Source organism: Copadichromis virginalis, linkage group LG12, assembly GCF_057382275.1.
Source record: "Copadichromis virginalis isolate Kocher_CV1m ecotype Utaka linkage group LG12, C_Virginalis_male_GT1.1, whole genome shotgun sequence".
Lineage (NCBI taxonomy): Eukaryota > Metazoa > Chordata > Actinopteri > Cichliformes > Cichlidae > Copadichromis > Copadichromis virginalis.
The window spans coordinates 19,537,024-19,549,108 of NC_140629.1; the positions used below are offsets into that span (position 1 = coordinate 19,537,024).

General features: G+C 39.6%; 1 long non-coding RNA gene across 1 annotated transcript in view; it reads left to right on the plus strand.

Annotated features, from left to right (window-relative positions):
* Positions 1-12,085, plus strand: part of LOC146696855 (uncharacterized) — a 34,965-nt gene that overhangs the window by 12,714 nt on the left and 10,166 nt on the right. The window contains exon 2 of the long non-coding RNA XR_014923342.1: positions 895-992. This is a non-coding gene — a long non-coding RNA (uncharacterized LOC146696855). The remainder of the gene's footprint in view (positions 1-894; positions 993-12,085) is intronic.

The window sequence follows — 12,085 nt, forward strand, 5'->3', positions numbered from 1 at the left end:
GGAACACAGGAGGAAAGAAAGCCAGTCTAAAGTGACTACATAGTAGCCTACAGTATATTTCTGTACATAGCCTCTTAATGAGTCATAAGCACCACATGAGAGCGGCGAAACCTAAAGAAGTGTTATGTCTAAAGTGCACGCTTTGTCATCCATGTTCAACTTTCTGACATCGGGCCAATTTTTTAACTGACTTCTGTCTCAAGGTGAGGAGAGTTCCACCGGTCATATTTCATATACAGGGGGCAAAAGGACAGAAAATGAGAAGCTAAAATGAAATAATCCTGATTGTTTAAGGATGTGTTCAGGTTCACATGGTGGCTCGCTGGATAAAGTCACAAATTAAGTCTCAAACTATCCTCATAGGCTGCTGCAGTCTGTAATGACCATCTCTGACCTCAAATGCATTACTCAAACAACATGGCTGCAGAAAGAGTGTTGGCATACACCAGAGATAATCAGGCAGTTTACAAGAAATAGCAGACTCTTTTAATATTATAGCGTTAAACGCCGCAGCAAAAACTTTAACATTTGAGCAAAGATTTATAATGATATTTTGAAGTATGCAAAACTGCTTGCCATGACCTTCAAGTGATACGCAAGTCAGCCGTTCATGTTCTGTAAGGTCCCAGGTTTGGCGTACTATTTGTGGCAAAGAGTAAAGGTTGAGAAGACATTTGCACAAAGTTATTGCCAATTTGAATTCCTCCAAGCAAACTTAGCTATGCTAGCTATTTCCCTCCTTAACCATATAACTGTGTGTTTGCTGTCATTCTGATGTTTTTTTGGTGAAAACCCGTTAATTGTGATTTGCTCAGGAAGAGCTGTTCAACAAGTAAAGGTTACCGCTTGGTAAACACTCCCTGCTTGTGTTGTGTATGTCTTTCATTGCTGCAGTGCTGGAGAAAGGAAGCTGAGAGAGGAACTGCTTGCAGCAGGAAGTAGAGGTCAACACAAGATTTCGGGGGTTTTGCTCTCTAATGGACCCACACGAGGTGAGCTTTGGTTAATAAACCAAGTATGTGTTTGTGTGTGTGTTGTTGGTCTAAACTGTTCGAAATGAACGTGTATGAACATTTAGTTTTAGTGCATTTTGTGTATCTATCAGAAACATGAGTTTATTGTGACCTCTGGTAGTTCAAGGACAAAACATTTCAGTAAAACACTCTGTACCAATTTCTTGCTTGGCTTTTTATTAATAATTGTTTTATTCTATAAAACATAATTGAATTATCAATTTGCTAGACACATGTTGCGGTCTTATTATGCATTTGAAACTCATTTGGATGTTTTGAATACAAAATAATAAAGAATTTTGTTGGAACATCCAAATTTCTTTGTTGCCAGTTGTTTTGACTGATTTTTTTTTCCTCTATGCCTATCTCCACCGATGTGTGTGTGTGTGTGTGTGTGTGTGTGTGTGTGTGTGTGTGTGTGTGTGCGTGTGTGTGTGTGTTTGCCTGCAGCAAAGTTAGCCCGTGTGTGTTGGATAAAGGCATAGATGTTAGCAGTGGTCCAGAGGACACAGTAAACAGAATAACAGCGGTTTGAAGGGAGCTCAGGCAACGTGATCGTGGGCAATATCAAATCCCATGACCCATTCTTTGCCCTGTGGTCGATACCAAAGACAACAAGCACGGGGGAAACAGAGGTTACTGCTCACTATTCATCATCACAACAATGCACACACAAACAGTAACTACAACCAGGAAGTGATTGCAAAAGAAACATCTCCTCTAGCTACCAGAACCCGCACATTAACACTAATTACGTGCAAGGCATCTTGCTGTTCACATGCAACATTTTTATGCAATCGTAGGCAGACAGATATTTTAATGATTAGTTTAATGAATGGTTCTCATAAGAATGAAATTCTTTCTAAATTAGCTGACAGCAAGAGCAAATATTCCTCATAATATTCCATATATATATCATATATTCTTAGTTTGATTCTTGCTGATGCTGAAAAAAAGAAAAAAAAGAAAGAAGAAGCGCCGGTATGGTGGCATATTAGCACCCTTAGGTCACAGTGCCCTGTGGCATTACTGTTCTTAATTACTCCCAGTACTCGTACGCATTCGGTGGACTTCTCAGAAGAGCCAATTAGAAGGTCAGGGCAAGTCACTTGGTAGGAGCAGTCACTGCAAAAGTCTGTAGAAGTCTTAAATTTCACCCTCATTCTCTTTCCCTCTCTCACACAACTTAGACAACACAAAAACATTTACACTGTAAATCTTCCTTTAGTCATATCTGTCGACCATTAAAACAAGCACTAATAAAAAATAAAGGATGTCTGCTACACAGTATTGTTTGTTTATATTCCATCACCTCATTTGTTATGCTATAGTCATAATCATCTATCAGTCATGCAGATTTGAAGTACAGCTGCTTACTATTAGGGTGCCAGCGGGAGTAAGTATTTATAATGTGCCGCCTGCATTCAGCGAAACCCTCGAGTCTTTGCAGGCCGGCTTCTGTATCATCAGTGCTATCCCACAGCGATTAATGAAGTCATCTGCATGTGTCTGTATGATTAAGGAGCACTAAAGTGTCATTGTGTGTATGTGTGTGCGAGTGCGTGCGTGCGTGCGCGCATGTTGTCTGGTCTTCGTAGATAAAACAACAGCACAGAACAAAAGATGCCAGCATACGAGAAAGCATCGCATTCGTCCAATCCCAAAGAGCAAAATAACAATTTTGCACAGTATTAACAGCACAGTAAATATGAAGGCTTCATTCTTCATGATCAGGTTATACAAGAAGAGACAATTTAAAAAAAAAGAAAAGGATGAGTAAAATCAAAGTGGAAATTAAGGGAGAAAAAGTGAATTATTTAAAAAACACACTGTAAAATACTGAAAGTTTTTTTTCTCCCTCTCTCTTTCTCTTCAATGATTTAGTTTCCATCTATAATTTTCCTATTTCCTATTTGTCAAGTAATTCCATATTTCATGCTTGGATGCAATCCTTTCCCCATGCTATATATTGCAGATGCTCATGCCTCTTAGCATAATATGTCTTTTCCATGCTTGTTCAAAAATTCCACAAAACTAGAACATCCTCATCTCTTTTTTTCCCCACTCCCACCCCCAACACCCTTCATTCTAATCACGGATGCACCAGAGGATGAGTTTGGTATTTGTGCACATCTCATCTTATCAATTCATAATTAAAATATATAAAGCTACAGTTCTTTTTTCCCCCTTTTCATATAATATCTAAGTAGCTTTCAGTGGGCTGTGTAATAGCGCTGCTTAGGGAGGCTTTCTTCTGCATCACCATACAGTCAGAACAAAGGATATGCACATCGTAAAAATCATGCAAATACATGCAAATTGATGGCAGCAAGAGAAAGCGTAGTAGCAGGAGGGGGGGAGTTTGTATAAGCAGAGAGGGATGCCAAGGACTTTGTATACAACACTCACACACACAGTCTTTCTTTAAGTTGTGTCATATAACTGAAGAATACTGCTTTACTGCTTTTGAATCTCATTGTAAATCTCTTCTCAAGACTTTCTCCTTATAAATTCCTCTTTATTTCTGTTTACCCGCAATGCATAAACGATATATGGATTTGTATTATTTGCGGAGAACCGCGTTCCATTTTTATGATGCAACAAAATGTATAGTGCTCATTGAGGACGCTATTGTAAATGCAGTGAATGCAAATGTGATTCACTGGCTGCAAAAAGCATGCGTGTGTCTGTGTGAGCGTGCGTGCTGGGATGATGCAATATTTTGGCTGCACCACCTCAGAAAAATGCAGAGCAGATATTAGTGACACCATGCTAATAACGGTCACACCCCTCCTCCTTGCCATCACAGTGAAAACTTTATCGTACGTGATACAGAAACTGTAGGGATTAGGTGAAGACAGCCAGGTCCTTTTCCCTCTACCTCTAAAAAGCAATATGCTTGCATTATATTTCTTGATATTAGAATTGGCTGTTAATGTGGATGTTCAGAGCCATGACAGGGTTACTGCATCATCACGGTTTCATCAGCATAGAATTCCTTAAAGAATAATTTGTGGTCTACTAAACTCAAAGTCACATTACTTACATCCTAAATTGCATAGCATTTTTTTTTAGATGAAATGTTTTTTGTTTTGTTTTTTCTTGAAATGTATTTATTGGTTTAGATTTCCCTGCTTATATTTCATTTTCATACCTTATTTGAATATAAATCCTGCAGTTACCCAATAAAATCCTTATCAACAACTGAACATTTTGCACAATATATTTATTTATTTGAAATTAATTCCTGTAGCATCTCACCCCGATGACCAAAGCTGATCAAGACAACAGTCAACAGTCAGTAATGCCTTCTGCTCGCCTGCAAACAATCATATTTAAATAACACCGCCCTCTTTCAGACACACACGTGCACACATACACACACGGACCAACCCGCAGACACAATATGGCAGGGGAGGAAAAAAGGGGGGGAGGGCACACACAAAAACACACTCACAATTGTGCATAATGATGTTAACATTCCTGCATGTCTAATGCAGGGGATATTGAGACAGACACTAGCTGGTCTGCAGTCTCGCTGCACATTGTGTGTGTTCACGGGTATAAACGGTAGCAGGGCATAATGATGTATTAACTGTGGCTTGCTCTCGCTCTCAGTGTTTGGGCTCCTTGCTGAGGTTACTACAAGACTATGTTAATCTTATGCAAGATCACGCTGCGCTTTATTTTCTAGTCTGCTGCGTTAAATTTTAGGTGCGCTGCTAAAGAAACATCCGTGTTTGCTTTGGTTTTTGCACAGAATTGCAACCAATAGACCGTTTATTGCTTTTTGCTTTCTTAAACGCTTATTCATTTTGGAGTGATTAACCAGATTTGCAAAGCTATTTAAATATTGCATGTAAACGAAAGAATAGCAGTGGGTGTAGCATTCCAAGGTTTTAGCAGATAACAGCTAAATAAAAAATAAATAAAAAAAGCCAAGTTGAAACAAATTAAAACATCATCATCCTTCATCATATTTATTCACAAAGAATATCTTAGAGGGTGTGGCCAATTTGAAATGCAAGCAACATCAAGTGTGGCACATATTTTTCAAGTTCCTTCCAAATAAAATCTGCACGAATATGGATATGAAAATGGAGCGGCTAGATCATAAAAGATGGAAACAAAGAAGGACAGACAGCATATACTGGCAAGGACAGGCAAAAGATGAAGCTCATTTTTCCATGGGCACCCAGTGGCGTCTGCATTGCAGATCGCTAAAATCCCCCTCGAATGCATCCCTGGGCTTAAGGAGGGTGGAGTGGGGAAGGGTGAACAAGGGCTGGGTTTATGCTATCCCTGCTTTGGTACACTTTGTTTTTTTTTTTTTTTTCCTTCCCCCACCAAAATATATTTTTTTCTGTCTGCATCAAATGTCAAGTTAATTTCCTGGGCGCTATGAGGGATGTGTCCTCCCCTTCGGTATGTGTGGCAGGGTGGTGGATTGTGTCAGGGTGCTTTGCGTGCCGGTGTGTTTATGTGTGCGTGTCTCTCTGTGTGTGTGTGCGTGTTTGTGTCTATATGGGTGAATGGGGAAAGGAAAAGGGGCATGGCAAGGCAAAGAGAGAGATGAGAGGTGGTGGTGGGGGGTTCAGTACAGTATGTATAAATTGGTTCTCTCTGAAGAGCTAGAGAGGTGTGTTGAAAGTGTGCATGCTTGTGTGTGTATGCAAGTGTGCCTGGTTGTATAAGAATATGATCCAATTATTAATAGATACTTTTGGCAATGTACCCCTGGCCATGTACCTGTCATTTTCCTTTTTCTTTTTTTTTGTGAATTCATATGTTCCGGTCTTTTGAAATTTCATCTGAATTGAATACTAATGCAAAAAGGAGAGGAGAAAAAAACACAAGGTATACAATAACAGGCATAACAGCATAACTCAATGAAATCTAGAAAAAAAGCAGAAAATCTTACCTTGCATAAATTTCCTAACAATATAGTTTCGATTGGGGTTGTCTTAGAGGATTGTTTGTGGTTTAAACAATACTGCTAAAAGCTCATTATCAAAGGATATGTAGCTCTGTTAAACACAGTGACGTATCAGCCCTCTGTTAACCTTCCTGCTGGACTCTTGGCATCCTTTAAGTCTTTCTGAGACACATTTAATTTGACTTTTTGTATCGATTTGTGCTTTTCATTATTATCATGAAGTAATTGTGATGCCCTCGTGTCCGCTACCTTTAAAAGCAACTAAGCCTTCATTTATTGCTGCTGGGTTTTTTTGTCTAAACACAAATGTACTGTGCTTACCTGTCTCTGTGTTGTTAAAATGGAGTGTGATTGAGAGTTTGTGCTCAAATACACAAGCTGTGCTGTGTTCTCAAGGCGCTTTTTTAGTGTCTTTATTATGTTTATGCATGCAAAGTGTAAACGTGCACCTGTGTATGTTTTTTTGTTTTTTTGCATACAGCTATTAGGTGAATAAAAGCAAAGTGGATATTTTGTATTGCAAAGTGTAAAAAGGCTTATTGCAGAGAAAGGGATTTGCATTTGTCAGTCGGGCTTGCACTGATGTATGCTCCTGCCCCACAAATGTCGCATCCCATAACCCAGAAAAATTACACTAGTCCCACCTAATTACGCATATTCATGATGCTGTTTTGCATAGTGCTGGTAGCATACTTCTGTTACAAGCCACAGAGCTGAGGGGATGTGGCTGAGTGAAAAGGCTTTCAATCCACTGATTCAGCGTGTCTTCGCCACAAGCATCAGCTTGATAACAGTACCTCCATGCCATTTTTTTTATTATCTCAGACCATTATGGAAAGAGAGCTTTCTCTTATTTCTTGCAGTCAGTCATGCTGCCACTGCCTGCAGCATGTTCAACCCCGGAGGGAATTTTTAATAAAGAAATTAGCTTTGTCCTAGTTTATGAAGGTCATTTTGAAAATAGACCAGATTCAACAAATGATTTTTTGAAATACTTTATCATTTATAACCCATCTCGTCTCTGTTTTGCTTTCTCTGCTTCTTTATCCGTCTTATTCTCCTCCTGTAGTAAATGCGGTTCTGTTGGTCATTGGTAATGAATATGTAAATCAAAAGGAGACTAAGGCTAGCAACTGGGAGCAGCTGAAGTTATGACTGAAAAGATGGGAAAGTGGATGAGTCGTAGTGGCGGGCTCAGTGGTGTATTCTAGCACTTGCAGAACAGAAGTAATCAGACTTGGCCCAGCTATAATGAAGGAGAGAGTCTAGGCTGTGCCACCGCTTGGGTAAACAGCGATTGTTTCAGTCCAGGATTCCAAACATGGGCAACAGTGGTACTATTGTCCAGTCGGCTCTAATTAAGAAGTGAACCAAAGATGGGGGAGAGGGAAATGGGAATGAGAGGTGGGTAAAAAAGGGGCAAGAGGGGGAAAAGGGGTGGTGGGGGTGTTGAGAAGAGAGCAGGAGCAGGTGGGAACCTGGCAGTAACAGAAGCTGGGACGGGCGGGGGAAGTGAAGAAAAAGAGAGGTATGGAGGAAGGTAGTGAGAGGTCCTTCTCTGATCCTCGTTTTTTTTTTCACACTATCATTGTGTCTTTTTTCTCACCATCTCCCTCTTGTTTCCATATCCTCCTCTCTTCCAACACACCTCTCTACCCCGTCTTTCCCTCTCAGCCTTTCATCGATACTTCCATCCTTCATCATTCTAAAAGTCATCTACTCTATTCCTTCCACCTGCCCTTTGTTCCCCTTTTTTTTTTTTTTTTTTTGCATTTGGGATGGTGAGGGATGTTTTGCCTGTCATACCACCTTTGTATCACCTTTCCCATCCAGTGCCGGAGAGAGAGAGAGAGAGAGGGGGGGGGGGGGGGGGGGCAGAGAGAAGAGGAGGGAGAAAAAGAAAAAGAGGAGCGGGAGTGGGGGGAGGTGGATGAGAGGAGCATGAGAGAGTAAAAGAGGCAGGACCGAGACAAAAAGAAAAGATCACACTGCTTCCTGGCTTAATGAACATGGGCAAAGGATGATCACAATAGAATACATTATGCTCTTGTTAGCAGAGGCAATCAATTAGCAGAGAGCACACACCACTGGCACACCATCTTTCCTGCCTGGGCACTGGCTCATTCAAAGCCCAAACGAGTGACTGAAGGGACCCCCTCGAATCTCTGTTTTTCCCACCCTCAATGCCCAGTGGCCACAAAAGATCTTCTTTGATACATCAATGTGAAAGGGGACAGTTTTGAATTTGCATGTCCCCCACATTCACGCCACATGGGTTGAATTATTACTCAGGTTTTACTGCAGTCAAAGGTCACATGTGTGTGTGACTGAATAAACAGAAACAAAAGCATTCATTAAATTGGAATTAGAAAACAAGTTCCCAAACCCCATTTAGTCCCATTTATCTACACTAATAAAAACAATACGAAGTTTATTAGACATTTGAAAGCTGTCCACTGACGACACACTCTACCCACTAAAGCTTAGCTTGAGAAGATGGGAATCAGACATGACAACGTATCTGTGAGTGACACTGACAATTGCATATGAAATTGTCAGTCAAGTTTCCATCAGCAGTTCACACAGTGGTTGGATGAAATTCCTTCATCCTCTTACCCCCATGTTTTCTTCTTCTTTTTTGTGTCATCTAGAGGAATAGCTCCAGATAATGGCAGCAATCTTTATTGTGAAAAAGGCAAGGAGTAGTTCTGCCTTAACACAGGCACAAATCACAACTGTCTGGCTGAGGATCTGTAGAAGTGTCTATGATGAGTAGAATAGACTGCTTTCACCGAGGAACTTTGCTGTGATTCGAGGTAGAGGCTGGAGATAGAGGAAACAAAAGGAAATGAAGGAACATGAGAGAGAGGAAAAATTGTATTAAGAGTGAGGATTCAGGACTTGTTTTTTTTTTTTCCCCTGAAGAAAGAGCTCACTGAGAGAAAAATGGCCACGGGTTTGGGTTCAGCGAATCAGCTTTTCCTGTTTTTGTCAGGGCTTTCACACTTTTCAATATGGCCATCTAGAGATTGCGCCCGTGTGTGTGTGTGTGTATTTCAGTCACCTTTCCCATTATGGCATGGGGCATAATACACTCTAACACTGAATACAATTTCTTAAACAAACGGTGTACAAATGTCCTTCAGAATGAACTTTGATGCTTGACATGATTTTAAATTTTCTCATTTAAAAGGATTAATGTCTCAAAGGTCAAATTAGCGAAAATACAGAACAATCCTTCAGTTTTCTTGGAAAATTAATTTTTCTAGTTTTACCACAAAAAAGCATTTGTTTTCTAATGATGTTGCAATATATTTAATTCACAATGCACAGCAGACAAAGACTATAAACTATGAACGTTATGGGCTTTACTACAAAGCCCATTACTACAAAGCTGTTAAGTAAGTAAAGTCTATACTTATTTCATACTTACATACAATGTTCCCTCTAATTTTTCATGTGTCTCAGCGAACACACAAACTCCCTGAGCGGTCCTTTGGACCACTGTGAGCAACAGCAGACGTGTGCACTGTGGTCACGCCAGCATCGAATCCATCCAAGTTACATGGTTTATTAAAATAATCAAATTACAGCCTTTACATTTATGTTAGACTACTTTTAATTAACTGCTTTAGCCCACTTACAATGAAAATTAAAAAAAAAATCTTGTTCATGACCTGTGTAGTATGTTAACACTATTGGAAGTTAAAAAAAAAAAAAAAAAAAAAAAAATATATATATATATATATATATATATATATATATATATATATATAAAGCTCTGACTTGTATTATGAGTCTGTGGTCTGGGAGAGAGTTCTGTAGCTGTCTGTCTGCAAAATACAGTATATAATGACCAATGTTGGGAAATGTAATTACATAGTTACTTTTTCAAAAAAGTAACCGAGTTTTGCAAACAACAAAGTTTTTTGCAGCTGTTTACCTAAAAATGCAGCTAAGGCGTTTTTTTAAAAAACATTTCAAAGTATTTACAGAACAATCAGCTGTTCTGCATCAAAGTTGATGCCACACAAATTATTTGTGCCACTCCAAAAAATAATTTCTGTCCACTATGACATAAAGGAGAACAACAGCCTGATACCTGCAGGCCTGACAACAGGAGATGTATCACTGCTGTAACACCTGTAACATTCAGCAGTCGCCTCATTGTTCTGACGCACACAACAAAGCTATCGACTACACTACACACGAACTACACAAGATTTGCGCTAAACATCGCAAATCTCTCACATCTCAAAACACCGCTGTCACTCCTAAAACTTCCCTCTTCCTAAACAACTAAATGCCATGTTGCCATATCATTTTTTGATTGGTGACATGCAGTGTTGGGAAGGTTACTTTTAAAATGTATTCCGTTACAGAATACAGAATACATGCCCCAAAATGTATTCTGTAACGTATTCCGTTACGTTACTCAATGAGAGTAACGTATTCTGAATACTTTGGATTACTTAATATATTATCGTGCTTTTTACAACAACGTGAATGTACTATTGCTGTGTGATTTATTACTATTACTGAAGGTCCGCGACTCCGAACTGTAGTAAAGGGACCTCTGACTAATACGGCGGGGTCCCTGTCGGCTCGTAGCCGAAAAATAGCTTTACTTTGTTGTGTGGGTCAACTTTGCTAGCAGAGACAGAGAGAGGCGTTGAAAGACTGCTCCAACGATTTGCAGCAGCAGAATTTCACTTTGAAGGCAGAGTCACCAGCCATGTTGTGTATGCTAAGAAACTCGTGCATGCATGCGTCAGTGAATACCTGTGTGTGTGTGTGTGTGAACTGCTATTACTGGCTATTCAGTATGTTTTATTGAGCTTGCTATGAGAGAAATTTGACACCACCCTTAATGGAGCTTAAGTCAACACCACAATTAGTCCAGATCGTATCCTTTCTCAATAGAATATGCAAATAATTATTAATTAATTACGATATCTTTGGTTTTTGTCTGTTTGCTTGTGTGTAACTGGATCAGCTCTTGTGTTTATATTTCTTGTCTTCTGAGTTTTTGGAAACACTGTAGTGTTGTATTTTGACATTTCATACTGTATGTGTGCTATGGAAGATGATTGAATCACCTGGAATATTCAAATGTGTGTAATGTATTCATTGTTTAAAGCTTCAGTGGGTATTTTGTTCCTCCTGCACTTGAAAAGGTGAAATGTTCACCAGTGCTGGTGAGCTGTTCACTTGCAAAGAAAGAGATGGAAAGAGGTTGCCTTTGCTGTCATTTGAAAACACACAAAAGACGAAACATAAAAAAATAACACGGCTTGTATCTTCTTTCCTAAAGCCTCAATTCAAATTACTTTATACATTTTAAGAGCTTCTCTTTACCTTATATATACCTCTGCCTTGGTTTCATTGCCAGCTCTTTTTATCTATTTCTCCTCCTTGATCATATCCTGTACTCTCTCATTGTGGGTTCCTGTGTACAGGAACATGCTGCTGACATTTGTGTCCAAGCAGGGCCTAGTGGTATGGCCTTTACCACCCCTTGCTGGGTCTCCCTTCACCATCAGCACCCCCTACTGTGATTCTTAACCCACCAAGTCCTCTTCATCTGCGTGCACATCAATGAGTGTGTGTGTTTTCTTGTGTGTGTTGGTGTGCTTTGGGACCATCCTCTGTGTACAGTGTCTGTGTGTTTAAGCCATGTCCAGATCAGCCACGTTCATGCTTGCCTTTAGCCTGTGAGCACAGTAGGGAACATGGTATGGAGCAAGCTTCTTTCTCTGCTGGATACAGGGTGAGCAAATACAGTTGCTGTGGGCTGGCGGGGGTACTGGAGTATGTTACAGTGGATAGCTCACTATGATGTGATAAGCTCAACTCACAAGGTCTTTTCTGTGACAGTAACTTGAAAATATGTCTAAATATGTCTTTCTTATTAAAGAAATATCTAAAAATTCAATTATCAAAGGGAAAAACTGCTTCTCTTTTTTTTTTTTTTTTTTTAATATATATACGTAGATTTCTTGGAATTTTTTTATCCCTGACTTTCTGGAATGAAGAATTTTGGAAGAGCTGATGTGTTTTAAAAAAGAAAGTGCAAAGCCTCATTGTTCTGCTTCTCAAACACACACACACACACACACACACAGGCATACTCACC